This window comes from Apis dorsata, unplaced genomic scaffold (assembly GCF_000469605.1).
Source record: "Apis dorsata unplaced genomic scaffold, Apis dorsata 1.3 scaffold_357, whole genome shotgun sequence".
Classification (NCBI taxonomy): domain Eukaryota; kingdom Metazoa; phylum Arthropoda; class Insecta; order Hymenoptera; family Apidae; genus Apis; species Apis dorsata.
In genome coordinates this window covers 366,648-380,498 of record NW_006263622.1, presented here as the reverse complement: position 1 = coordinate 380,498, position 13,851 = coordinate 366,648, and the positions used below count along the sequence as shown (strand labels likewise).

At 32.1% G+C, this 13,851-nt stretch overlaps 1 long non-coding RNA gene across 1 annotated transcript; it reads left to right on the top strand.

The window, feature by feature from the left end:
* Positions 1–6,062: 6,062 nt before the first annotated feature.
* Positions 6,063–10,927, top strand: LOC102675601. Its single transcript, XR_004150882.1, has 2 exons — positions 6,063–6,196; positions 10,652–10,927. It is a non-coding gene; the product is annotated as an uncharacterized LOC102675601 (long non-coding RNA).
* Positions 10,928–13,851: the final 2,924 nt, after the last annotated feature.

The following is a 13,851-nucleotide window of genomic DNA, read 5'->3' as shown; positions in this document are numbered from 1 at the left end:
TTTTTTTTTTTTTTTTTTTTTTTTTGAGAAGTTGATTTTTGATGATTTAGAAGCTTGGATGTGGTATTTGAAAAATATCTTTGAGTGAGTTGAAATATATATATATATATATATTTTGTGGAATGCTTGAAGTATCAAAACTTTATTAAAAAGCTTTTAGGAATTTGATAAAATTGAAATTTTGAAAGGAATTGTGATTTGGTATGTCTTGGAAGAGTCTTAGAAAGATTTGTATATTTTCAATCGTTTATGTGTTTATGTAATAAAAGAATTCGGTGTTAAATAACTTATTGCCTTATGATTTTGTCTTTTTTATTTGCGTTCAGCAAAAATTTTTTTGATGTGTATATAGTTTGATTGAATTATATTTGATTTTTATAATAATTTTTTTCAGATGCGTAGTGCAATATTATAAAATAAAAGAAGGACAATTTAAGTAAAGAAAAATAAATTTAATTTCAAAATTGAAAAAAAGAAAACAATACAAGTACTTCAATAATTCTAACAAAGAAAAATTATTAGAAAATGATTACATCACATTTATTTTCAAATACTTGCCATGAATTTAACAAATACCAAACTAATTTCAATTTAAAATTTCTATTTAATAGATACTTGAACTTAAAACTCCCATACATCCTTAAAACCCATATTCAATATTCCAAATTTCAATATTATCGATAAAATAATATTCTCAAGTTTCCAAGCTATTCTTCAGCAACGTTTGAACCAATTCAAGAGATTCATCGAACCGTATGTGAAATCTCCACGAAACGCTGCCGCAGCCTAGTTAATCAAACGATTATCGTGAATCAGTATAGTGCAATAGTTCTCTCTCTCTCTTTACATACACACATATACATGCTACTCTTTTTCTCTACCTCTGTCCGCCTGTCTGTCTGTCTGTCTGTCTTTACGTGCAAGCATGAAATAGACTTCGCTTTGCGGCACCGAGGAACGCCTCCTTTCATTCGAGCGTCTTCACTTCAACGAATGTAATAATCCTTAAGACCTATCTACACTCACAGATATTGTCTACGAATAGTCTGTGTACATCGTCTGTCAATAGTTGAACAATATCAGCGGATTATATTCGTGGATTAAATACAACTGATATATAGTCAAATGCAGACACGATCCGCGGACAATTGTCTGTCAATATGGATCGGCCTTTAATATCGTCGTATCATACAGGATAGTTGTACTACGTTAAAACTGTGTATTTGAGATTTATACATTTGTCGTACACTTGTAATGCGGAATGATATATATTAGAACAATTATGTTATTACGATTTCAGTCGCACTATTATCGAATTCGAATTCCTTACGGCAGTATTAATCAGTTGGAAAATGTTGTTATTTGATACACTTGGTATCGATTTATATTTCGATTTTAGAATTTTAGAATTGATGAAAAGTTTTTGAAATTACAAATTGAATTCTTGCAAAAATATTTAATATCGATATAAATGTATGTTAAACAAGTATGAATCAATTCTGCTTAAATAATTACATCACAATGAATTTGTTTCGATATATTTCGCGACTGACCAAATCTTCCGCAATTCTATTCGAAAATCGATCGAAAACGCTCTTCGAAAACGAATCGTAAGAAAAAACTTACACGGCAAGAAAAATAACGTGGATCGAATCGTTTTCAAAAGAGCATCGACTCAACGATACGACCGAAACATACGATCGAAAGGAAAAAGGAAAGACGAAAGAAGGTGGCGTGTAATTTCGAAGAAAGGAAGAACACACGTTTTAAACATTTCCAGAATTTTTTTTCTCTTCCTTTTTAATTTTTCGTATGCATACACAGTACATATTCTATAATATAATATAACACGTATATTTTTCTTTGTTCGTTCGATCGTGGAGGCACACACACCTCAAGGAATGTGTCCGAAACAAAATCTTGTTTTGCCTACACGGGATGCAGTTCTTAAACACCGTTCAATGTAATCGCGAATTGATGTATATTGATTATAAAAATTAATGCAAAAGAAAAAAAAAGGTATATATTATAAATAATATAAATATATTGAGAATAAACAAAAAAAAAAAAAAAGAATATGTATTTGTTCCTGACGAAAGAATTAATAAGAGTAGCGAACTACCATAATATTAAATATTGATAGTAATGATAAAGATAATTTGATGGTACATACTTTTCTTAAGTAAACATTATACAATTATTACAATTATTGTAGAGTTGGTACGGTCTTTGATGATGCCTTGCCTGTAAATGTAACGTTAAATGAACAAAAAAAAAAAATCTTATTACCTTGTAAATGTTTTACCAAATATAATCGATTATTCAACTTATAGTTCCACCTGATTTTCTCCTTTTCATCCCAATAAGAATAAATCTTTTTGAACATTTTAAAAATATCGATTAGATTAAATTAATTTACATATAAATTAAATACGAAAAATATATCCATTTATTCTCGTTCATTATTTATTATATTTTTTACTAAAAATTTCTTCATAAACGAAATATTTATACAAATCGACTTAATCCATAATATCTTTGGAAAGAATCTTGGAAATTTCGGAGAATTTAAAAATTCGCGCGGAAAGTTTAAAAAAAAAAGAGGATCCACGCTACCTCACCGCCACTCCCCATTTTACGAAAACCTATAAATCTTTTGTTTGGTCGTCCTCAAGCCGTGGTGTGATTAACGTGTGGCAAAAATAAAAATCGGTCGAAGTTCTCGCGGCGCATAAATATCCAGACGCATGCATAATCAGCGCCTTAAAAGCGGCGAACAAGCGGCAGGGTAATGTATTATGTGCGCGGTGTGTATCGAACGAAATGGAAAGTCGAATGAGAGGCAACCGAGATCACGATCTTATAGTTCGATTGTGAAATAAGAGTTGGCCACGAACGCGGCTCGAAGCAACGAATGAAAGTAACATCGGTTACCTTGTTCTTTTATTTCTATCCTCCTTTTGACCGTGTAACTGAACCGGTGTTTGAATCAGAGAAGAAATGGCCGAAAGAAAAGAATATCTGATACATTGAACAATGGATATTTTGGCATTGTGGGATTATTTTTTGTGTAGATGGAAATTTTAGAATTTCATCTTAGGTTTGAAAAGAAAAATTGGATTTTTGGAAAAATCAATTGATAATAAATATTAGAAAATGATTAAATTACAAATTAATTGGACTATAAACTACTTTTTTATTTGTCAAATAGAATAAGTCAAATTATTTTGAAAAGAAAGAATAGTGGCAAATTAAAGGAAAATTGTATAAAATTTTATAAATATATTCATATTATATAAAAGTATATAGCTAAGTATAATTTATTTAAATTCTAAGATATTCTGTATCACATTTTTCTATTCTAAAAAAATCCTAAAAATTTTTAGAAAAATTATAAAAAAATATAAATTTGCATATATGTATAAAAATAATTTAAGAATTAGATTAAATTACTAAAGAGCTACTAAGAAATTTCATTAAATTTCTTTAAAAGAAATTTCCATTTTTGAAAGATTTATACATTAAATTAAAAACTTTAATAACTATTTTAAAATTTTTTTTAAAATATTTTTTAAGACAATTTCTTTTCAAACCTGCTTGTTCAGAAAATATGTTAAAATATAGATTAGACTATATTTATAGATTAATCTATAAGATCGAATCTATCATATCTCTGTTCAAAATTCAGCTAATGGCCATCGATCGTGGTTGACCAATCATCGCAACCGACTTTCGCTCACAAAGTGACCCGATCAAAGCCGACCGAATAAAGGAGTTCCAATAAAGATAGGATCGATTGAATTCACCGGAGCCGAAAGTGACGACCCTTGAAACAAGCAACCCGGTCACTGATCGGCCAAAGCCAATTATACCAATTACAAGGAATCGGCGCGCATATCGCGCCAACCGAAAGGCGAAACCGCTCATTAAATCCAGCTTGTCCCCTCCATCGTGTCTTGTAATGGGACCGACTCATCGCAGGCCTCCACGATGCGAAAATAGGGGAACGTTGGTCGAACCCTGCTGGGCCCGGCACGGTTGTCAGGGTCAATTCAAAGGAAGGTCACATCAAGGTTATAGACTTAACAGCCAATGATTACGTGCTGTGATTTCGAAGCTGCAGCTATCAGTGAGTTACCTTTGCTTTTCTTGGATAACTATAATCATTGAAGAAGATTCAAGAATGAGAACACTTTGGATTTATACTATTGGATCATAAAAAAACTCAAGAAGATAGGCAAATTTTTGATTCATACTATTAGAAATATTATTTGGATTCATTCACTAAAAAATAAAAAAGTTATTGAAATATTATTAGATCGGAGAAAAATATGTGAACATGGTCGATAAATAAATTTCGAATCAAGTACAGACCTCGAAGGTAGAGGAGAGATGGTGCAAGACAAACTTTCCTGTTGTTTTATTTCCGTGGGCTGTTCGAATGATTTACAGTATATCGTGGACGATCCTCGAACTTTCACCTTCACCGAGGAATATTCCTTTCATGGCAGTTACGTAGCGCGACAGAAATAAATCGAAGCTTTTTATGGTGTATTTAAACGAATTGAAATTACGAATTGCTGAATATTGGCTCCTTGAAATAGTCACATTCTTTCTTCAGTCCTGCGTAATTTTAATTCTCTTCCATTTTTATATGTTCTTAAATCTAAAATTTATTTCTTTCTTTTTGTCAACTGTTTTTCTTCTGAAATTTCCCCAAAATAAAAAAATTAATACAAATAAAATTCAAATTATTTAGAATAAATTCTTTATAATTGAGATATCATGAGATTAATCACACTGACCAGATTAAATTGTAAATTAATGATTTTTAAATGTTTCTTAAATTATTTCTATCGTATTACACATAGCTCAATAATTCATAGAATTGTTTATGCTTACAGAATTATACTTACTATATAAAATTCCTGTTTCTCAAATTTATTATAATTATAATTCTATCAATATTTTCATCTCACACTGTATGCAAAATTTCTACTGGAAGCATCCAAATACCTCTTTCCAATCTTCCAATAAATCTTATCTGAACTCTCGATCAATTTCACACGATCGAAAAATTTTATATTCATAAAAATCTTCAAGAATCACGAAAAGAAAAAACCTCGAAGATGCAAAAAGAAATGGAAAAAACCATATAAATTCCACAATCTACCCAAGACCGGCTTCTTCAAAAGCCTCGATCCCATCCGGTGGCCTTCGCTATGATTTAACGCGATCGAGCCAATATTTATTAACCGCATTAATTACCTTTAATAATCGCAAGCAACACGAAAAGTATCTTTCCGTTTATAAATACCACCTTGCTACCGCATAAGAAGCCGCAATTTTCTTGCAAATTCGCGGAATATGCGTATGAATCCAAGATGACCAATCTAACCTAACTTAACCTTGCGAATACACTCGCGAAATCCTTCACTAGTTGGTAGCCGATACTCTGAGAAGATTAAGGGCTTATTACCGGCGCGACAGAGGATTAATGACGCGAGCAAAGTCAGTATATTGCATCTACATACCGAATAAATTCGTTTGCCTCTGATTGCGAAGAGCAGAAACGACGCGAGCAGTATGGAGGCGTTCCTGACATTTATCAATCCTAATTCGAGCGCCCTCTCGCGGCCTAATTGCATCGTTAAGGGCCGACCGACACCGCGATCTTTAACGATCCGGTGATTGGGGTTATTGATACCGGCCTCGGGAACGATCTTCGATCACTGGTTTTCGATTGATTTCGTGTACGTGCCCACGCATGATTTACACCGTATTTGCGTTTACCTTCTCTTTCATTTCGGCCTCCGGCGTAGCCTGGGCTCAAAGCTCGTCTGACTGCTTCACTGCCATTCGCTTTTGCCTAGGTTAAGGCGAGTTTCAATGGATATACATACATATTGTGCGTATATATACTGGATGTTGTGGTCAAGGAGCGCACGCGCGGATGAATCGGTTCGAAAGATGGCCGGACGTGACTTGAAAGTGAATACGATCGTTTCGATGAAAGAAATTTATATTTATAGGATTGAAAATATCGATTGATTTTATTTGATTATTGTATGATATTTTTGATTTGAGTGTATGTGTGTATATGTATGTATATGTGCTATTACTGGTAAGAAGTTTTTATATGAAAATTGCCGAAGGAACTTAACCTCTTCGCTTATACCAATATTCAGATATCCAAGTATCTTTTTGTGTGTTATATTAATGTTTATTACGTTAAAAATAGACAATTTAACTATAATAAAAATTATGTATGAATCATTTGGGATATAGTCATATAATTAATGATATTTAAATACTACAAATTCTTATAAAGCAATATATATTGATAAAAATATTTTAATAATTAGCATTATGTTATCTTAGAACAAAAATATACTTTCAATCAAGTTTCTGATAAATTTGATTGAAGATTTCATATCGAATTTTTTGATCTTTTTGTTAGATTATTATACTTGAAACTTTTGTCTAATACAATATAAATATTTCGGCGATATTAAAGATAATAAGTGAATTTCTGTGGATACGCGTGAAATGAGATATGTAATATTAGCGAATTAACAGAGTAATTAATTCGACAAGGTCAATTTAAAGAGAATAAGAAATAGAACGACATGTAGAGAAGTGAGGTTGTATAAACCGACTAGAACAAGTTACTTGTTACAAAAACTGCCTTATCGTTGCTAGAAGAAACTCTTGTTCTGAGCAGACTTGTGAGCGAAAAAAGAGAGACTAGTTCTATGTTCTAGAGAGACAAGATCTTAAAATAATTTTCTAATGAATATGTATATAATATATAAATAATTGTAATTTAATTTCATTAAATGATAAGAAAATTTTTATATAACCTCTAAATTAATATTTTCAAATGATTAAAATTCAATTTAAGATTTAACCTAAACCATCCAGATCTAACCTAAATCTATCCCAAATCTATAATAGTAGAAATATATACCATATATCTCAAACAATGGTTTTATATATTCTAAAAAATTGGAAATTACGATTTTGACAATATATTTTAAAGTTATAAACATCGATTATATAAATCGCATCTTTTGCAAACAATTATTTCGATATCTAATTGATCAATCGATTCCAATTTTATTCGATTTTCAAGAAAACATAGTACATGCTTTTAAATTGTGCTAAGAGAAATTACATATAGTATATACTTCGATAAATAGGAAGGACAAGTATAGAATCGCCGTTAATTATCGATCAATCGTGATTTCGATAAACAGCAGTGGTTAGAAGGCACCGGCTTTGTATCATCGCGACAAGAATATCGAAGATATTCTATCGATCCCTGTTCGACCTGCATGCGATGCACTAGGAAGTAAGCGTTGTCCTGACAAATGTGATTAATCGGCACCAAACACGGTTGCGGGTTGTTGCACTCGCAATTAAAGCCTGTTAATAAACCACCAAGGCAAATCGTTTCGCGCTCGGTGGAATGTGAAAGTTACTAGATAAGTCTACGAGGTTTATACCCCTGTGTGCACATATATATGTGCGTGCACGTGAGGTTAGGTCGCTAACACTAAACCACCTCATTATCGGATTCAGTCTTAATTGAGATTAGTTTCGTTAACGTGTTCGCGGCCGGACCAGTTCCGTAAACCGATATCAGGCTCCCTATGTAAATGTCATTATCACGATCAACGAGCTGGAATAGAGGTTCAATTAGGCGATCGGAAGCTGGCTTTTCTCTCCTCGACCGGTTCAAATTCACCGCGTGCCGATCTTGAGTAATATCGTTGTGCTGTATTTTTTTTTTTTTTTCCCTTTCTTTTTTAGGTTAGATCCTTTTACAAGAATTGAGTTTAAAGGTTAATCAAGTTAGTAGTTTTGTGTTGAAATTCGATAAAGTTTATGGACTTCATTGTGACGATGATTGACTTTTATTGATCAACTTTAGAATTTATTATCTTTTGTTAGTTATAATTAGAGTAAACTATTATTTTATAATTCCTAAGTACATTTAATTTTATTGCTTCTGTTTTAGCTTTAGTATTAGCTTTGTATTAACTTTAGTTAATCTATCATTTAAAAATTCGTATAATGTGAATTTTGACTTGATTTTAGAAAAGAATTTTTTTGAAAAATTGATTAAATAACAAAAATAAATCCTTTAATTCTTTCATACATATTTTTGGAAAATATCATTGAACCATGATTGGAAAATTGGAAAGATATTCCTTTTACTAAACTAAACTGACATAACTGGTAAACATCATAATGAAAAATTACGATTAATTTCCAATCATTACCATAATATATATCATACTTTTTTACACATACGTATGCTTCTCAAAATAGAATCCAAATATAAATAACCGTCTGCCACTCCACTTCAACCTCTTCCATCCAATCACGACCATCATTAACCCTTAAATCCCATTAAATCCCCTCCCTCATACCAACTCTCATCGCACTCTCACATCGGAATCTCGCCTCTGATACAAATATCAAAAAGCGAGGCGTCTCAAGGCCACGTTTAGAACCGCCTCGATTTTTTCAACTGTACCTACGGCTAGGGTAGGTAGACAGATCGATTCATAGCAAGTGTGTGCGTGTGTATAAATGTGCGAGTGCGTGAAGTATCTACGGCCGCTTCCGACGTCGTAAATCAAGATGACCGATTCGAGAGAAGAGGCCCTTAGCTCGGTGTGTGTCTGCGACCTTCTCGCTCCCTCTCTCCGTGAAATAATCGACCACGTTCCTGCGTTCCACGTCTACACGGGAGCGTGTCGAGGATGCTGGCCCCTTGGGCGGGGTGAGTGCATTGTACAGTTAGGATTTCGAGACGGTTGAGGCATAATGAGAGAAACGTGCTGCCTTCTGGCCAAGTATTGTACCAACATGAGATATTGGCTAACCATCTATTTTTCGGCATACAGGCAAGCGAAAAGGCTAATTCCATTTAATTCTTCTTTGGCCTTACAATAGATAATGCAATAAGTCTTAAAAATATTTCTTGGTCTTCTTGATTCTGAGGACTTGGCAAAGATAAAATGATGCTAACCATCTATTTTTGGAGACAAGAGAAAAAATTATTAATTTCATCTAATTCTCTTTTGATTTTATAATTAATATGCAGTATGTTTTAAGAAAGTTTTTGGTTTTAAGCAGTTGACTTCAGTTTCTTAAGGATCTTAAGAAAATTGCATTCAAAATCAGTCATTGTTGTTGTAAAATTCAATAAGAGGAGAGACTTTATAAATCTACAAGAAATTTGAAAAATTTTATTCCATAGTCTTTGATCTAAATTTGAATAATTTTGTATAATTTGAAAGTGATATTAGAATTTATTGTAGATTATTAGAATCAGAATTTAGAATTATATAATAAACTTTGATTATAATAATGAGAGCATCATATTCGAGGATATGCGAAATCTTTATTATAGAAATCTCTCTTCTATCTATGCGAAAATCTTCCAAATTATCATCTTTATTACCCTACTTTATTTCAATGCATCTCATTTCTTCATTATCAGCTTCAGATCTGCGTTCTGATGAAAATGAAGGTGTCACTCTCACGTTACAGCCAATCATTTCGCCTAGCCGTCTTATTTCTTAGCGACTTCGTGAAATCTTGTTTTGCCAGAACCAGTTTTCGTAAATAGGAAAAATATTTTTAATTAATTTTGAAAAATATAGCAAGGCCAGTGACCAGATCGACCAGTATCTGAGATCTTGTGTTCAACTTGGAAAATACGTGGATTATTATTAAGAATTCCTGGCTACCGTCCAACCAGTATCGTGAGAACGGGGTCGAAGGATTTTCCAACCTGTAAGTGATCTTTTCATTCGCGAAATTATCGTGATTAGTCGTAACAGGCCGACGAGGATAAGATTTTACGATCTATGTGTGTCAGTTTTGTATCGGCACTTGTCTCTTTGGATTTATTTCGTTTCAAGTTATTGATTGGATAAGTTGTTTGACAGGTAGATGGAAATTGCTTGCGAAAAAGAAAAAAAAATGTTTGGATCCAATGAGGAATGTTGATAAAAATTAATTTTTAACTTCGTTTTAAATCTCTTATAGCAATTTTTATTGTAGATAATTGAAAATTATTTAAATAATATTCCATATTCCATATATTGATTGAGATATAAACATACATATATCTAATTAATAAGTATCATTAACAAGTGACTATAGTTTGCAACAGACAGAATTGAAATAAGTCATATTGTTTTTGTCTGAAAGAGTCAAGAATGAGTCTATGAGAAAAAGAAACTATTACAATGTACGTACGTATAAATCTTCTTTATATTGTATAGTATTTTTCTATACTTGCATCATTGTACAGCACCTTGAAAGAAAGAAGAAAACTTGAAAGAAGCAGTATTTATAAATCTTAACCGTAACTTATCTAACTTAATACATTCTATTTATGACAGTATAGTAAAATAAGAGATATTACAAATCGTCAGAAAATAAAGAGTTAATATCTACTACCTACGTGAAATTGTAAAAAAAACCATTGAGGAATCGTGAAACAACGTATTGTAAGTACGTAAATACGAGACGTGTCACAGTACAAAAGCATTGTTCATCGTTTTACAAAGTGGTCGTTATTCACCTCGATAATGACTGTTTTGTCTGAAAATAACAAATGTTTGAGATAAATCGAGACGAGAGAGCGATCGGACAAAATGGCCGTGGTGGAAAGTTACGAGGATACTCGAGATTGATTGAGAAATCGATTGTACTTGTCCGACACCTGTTGACGCGTGGAAAACATCGGCGAATCGGGCAACTTAATTAATCCATCATTGGAAGAATAATCAAGTGTCGGATAGAATGTAATAAGGAGCTCTCGATTACTTCCACGAAGAGGATCGTCTTCCTTCGAGACGACAAAGATCATGGAAGAAAATGGAGGAAGAGAGACGATAAGTATCGAGAATCACGTTTTCGATATCGTGATCGGATTAGACGAGTTAGAAATGTATTTATAAATGGACTACATATATTACAATTCTATACTGGAAATAGAATTGGTATTTGAATCTAGCTAGAAATCAAAGACCTATGATCATCATATTCTCTTTAAATTTAAAAATTTTAATAGATGATTATTTGCTTTGTGAACAAAAAATTATTTTAGTGCATAATTACATCAAAAAATTTATGGTTTTACAAGTTAGAATTAAAATTTTTGTACAAGTATTCTTGGATTTGATTTATAATCTATATTATAAATATGATTGCAAAATAAATATTCTATTAACATTATAATTATTCAACTTGGATAATACTATTTTACATTTTTTATTTATAAAAAACAGATTTTTGTCTAAAATCTCTATTTATCTTACAATATAATTTAAATTATAATAATGTAAATTAAATAATAATATGTATAACATATTATAGCTCATAAATTTTAATATTAGTAAAGTCTCAAATCTTCTTTATAATATCATATATCAATAAAATTGATATATTTATTTTTAGATTTTTGCTATATTATTACCAAATTAACTAAATATCAAATAAGAAGCAATACCCCTAAACCTATCAAAAGTTTAAAATTAAAAAAATTGTGTCTGCGAATCGTGTCGTTTTCGCCAACCACTGCTTCACAAGAAATTTTCAAAGAATACCGTTCATTGTCAGTTTTATCATTGTACTTGAGGATAATTTCTCCAAATGAGGCACCAACTTAGTAGGCACAATTGCATCTAGCGCGAAATCGTTCGTCGTGGAATGTCGCAAGGGGTCGGTCACACCCGTGCAAGGACTCTCACCGAGGACGATTCACCATTCTCGAGGAGAGGTTCTAACGAGCGTTGCGTAACCGCGGGCGCTCATTAGCACGTCGAGATCCAATCCCACGGCTGAGCAGCTGACTGACTGACTGACTGACTGACTGACTTACTGACTCTCCTTACGAAGCTAGAAGATCGACGAACATGTTGCGAAACTGTTATTGCGCTTACCAATTATGCGAACGATTCATTGTTGACCGCTCTTCCGCGTGGAAACGTTTCGAAAATTTCCCACTGAATCGTGTTGAGCTATTGGAAAACGAAAACGATCTCAATATTCATCATAATTGAGTTTGTAAGGAAATATAATAATGAAATTGCTATAGCATTGCGTGTGTTTCTTAACTCTTTTTATTAAAATCTTATATCCAATATAAGATATGGAATATTTTTAAATTTTGAAGAATTCTATGAAAGATTGCTAATGGAAATTAATAAAATGTTTAAAAATTTTTTATATAATTGGATATATCATACATAGTAATTTAGATTATGTCTAAAACTTTGGGCTATGTACTCTTCAAATCCTAATCTCAAATACTAAATTTTACAACAATTATATTTTAATTATTATCACATTAATCAATTGTAATAAGCATTATTTTCATTATGAGAAATAAATAATTAATTGAAACTATTTATAGATTAGCCTGGGTTGGTCATTATATTATATAAAATAGATTATACTTTACTATATAATAATATAATTTTTATCAATTATAATATCATAGGAAGTAAACATAAATGAATTTTTCTAATTCAGGAAAATAAGAAGATGAGAATGAAAAAGAAGATAGCCTTGGAAAATTGTTTCTTCTTTGATATGTGGAAAGTGGACAAGTAGGATGCAATAACAATAGTCAAGAATATGTCATATATTGGTAGAAGCGGTTTACATTCATGACAGGAACAACATGATTGGGATTTGATGGATATGGAACAGACTTATCAAGGTCAAAGTTTGGGAATAAAGAAGTTATTTATGAATAGAATGAAAGAAATGCTTATAATACAGAAATCTCAAATTCCTAAGTAAGAAATTTTAGATAAATACTCTTAAAATTGTGAAACATCAAAAAAAAAAAATTAATTATTTTTAATCATTTTAAATTCAACGAATCAATAAATATTTTTTTGATTTATGTATCTTGAAATAAATAATATGAATAATGATTTTATATTATAATATATTATAATATTCATGGAATATTCATGGAATATCTTCAGAAAGTTAATTCTAGATATTAAAACAAACACAAAAGTTGATATATAAAAATTCAATTGCACTAAACGATAGAATTCATAATAAAGCAGCAAATATACAAACAAAAAATTTAAAAAAAAATATATTGTTATTTTTCATTTTAATCCAATCTTCAAATCCAAGAATACATAACCTAACTTAACCTAACCTCTGTTGCACGTACATACATAGAGCCGAAGACAAGTGGTCATGCCGAGTTGTAAATCGCCGTCTCTCAGGTCTCGCGTGTTATCTGGTCATTGGATGAAACAGCACGCGGAATATGGAGCACTTACCCTGATCACCGTAACGGCGGTCCACTTAGCCTGGGTAACGACCGACCCGGACCATCATCAGGCCGTCCGTCCTGGATGGCGTGCACGCGCGGTTGGCGACCTTTACGCCATGGGACCACGATGTTCCATTTGCCAGGAGATTGAAATTCCGCTCATGGCTCGGATTACAGCGACGCTGCTTGGACGGTTTCTCGCGACTCTTGCCTTTCTGCCTCCTACCTCATCTATCCGCCGGCCACTCTTGAAAGCATTCGAATGTAATGGTCGGCTAACGACTGTATTTGCAATTCATCGGAGTGGCTTAATTGCGTATCGTGCGCGGCGTCCACGTCCATAGAATAATTCATACAAGTTTGAACTGTCCTTTGCCTTCCAAGTTTACGAATTTTTCCGCGCATGCGCAGAAATCATGAGATTATCTCGTCGAACTATAATTCGAAATAAAATATATTTGTATTTGAACTCGAATGTGATGATTCGTGATATTTGTGTGCATAATTTTGGTGGATTT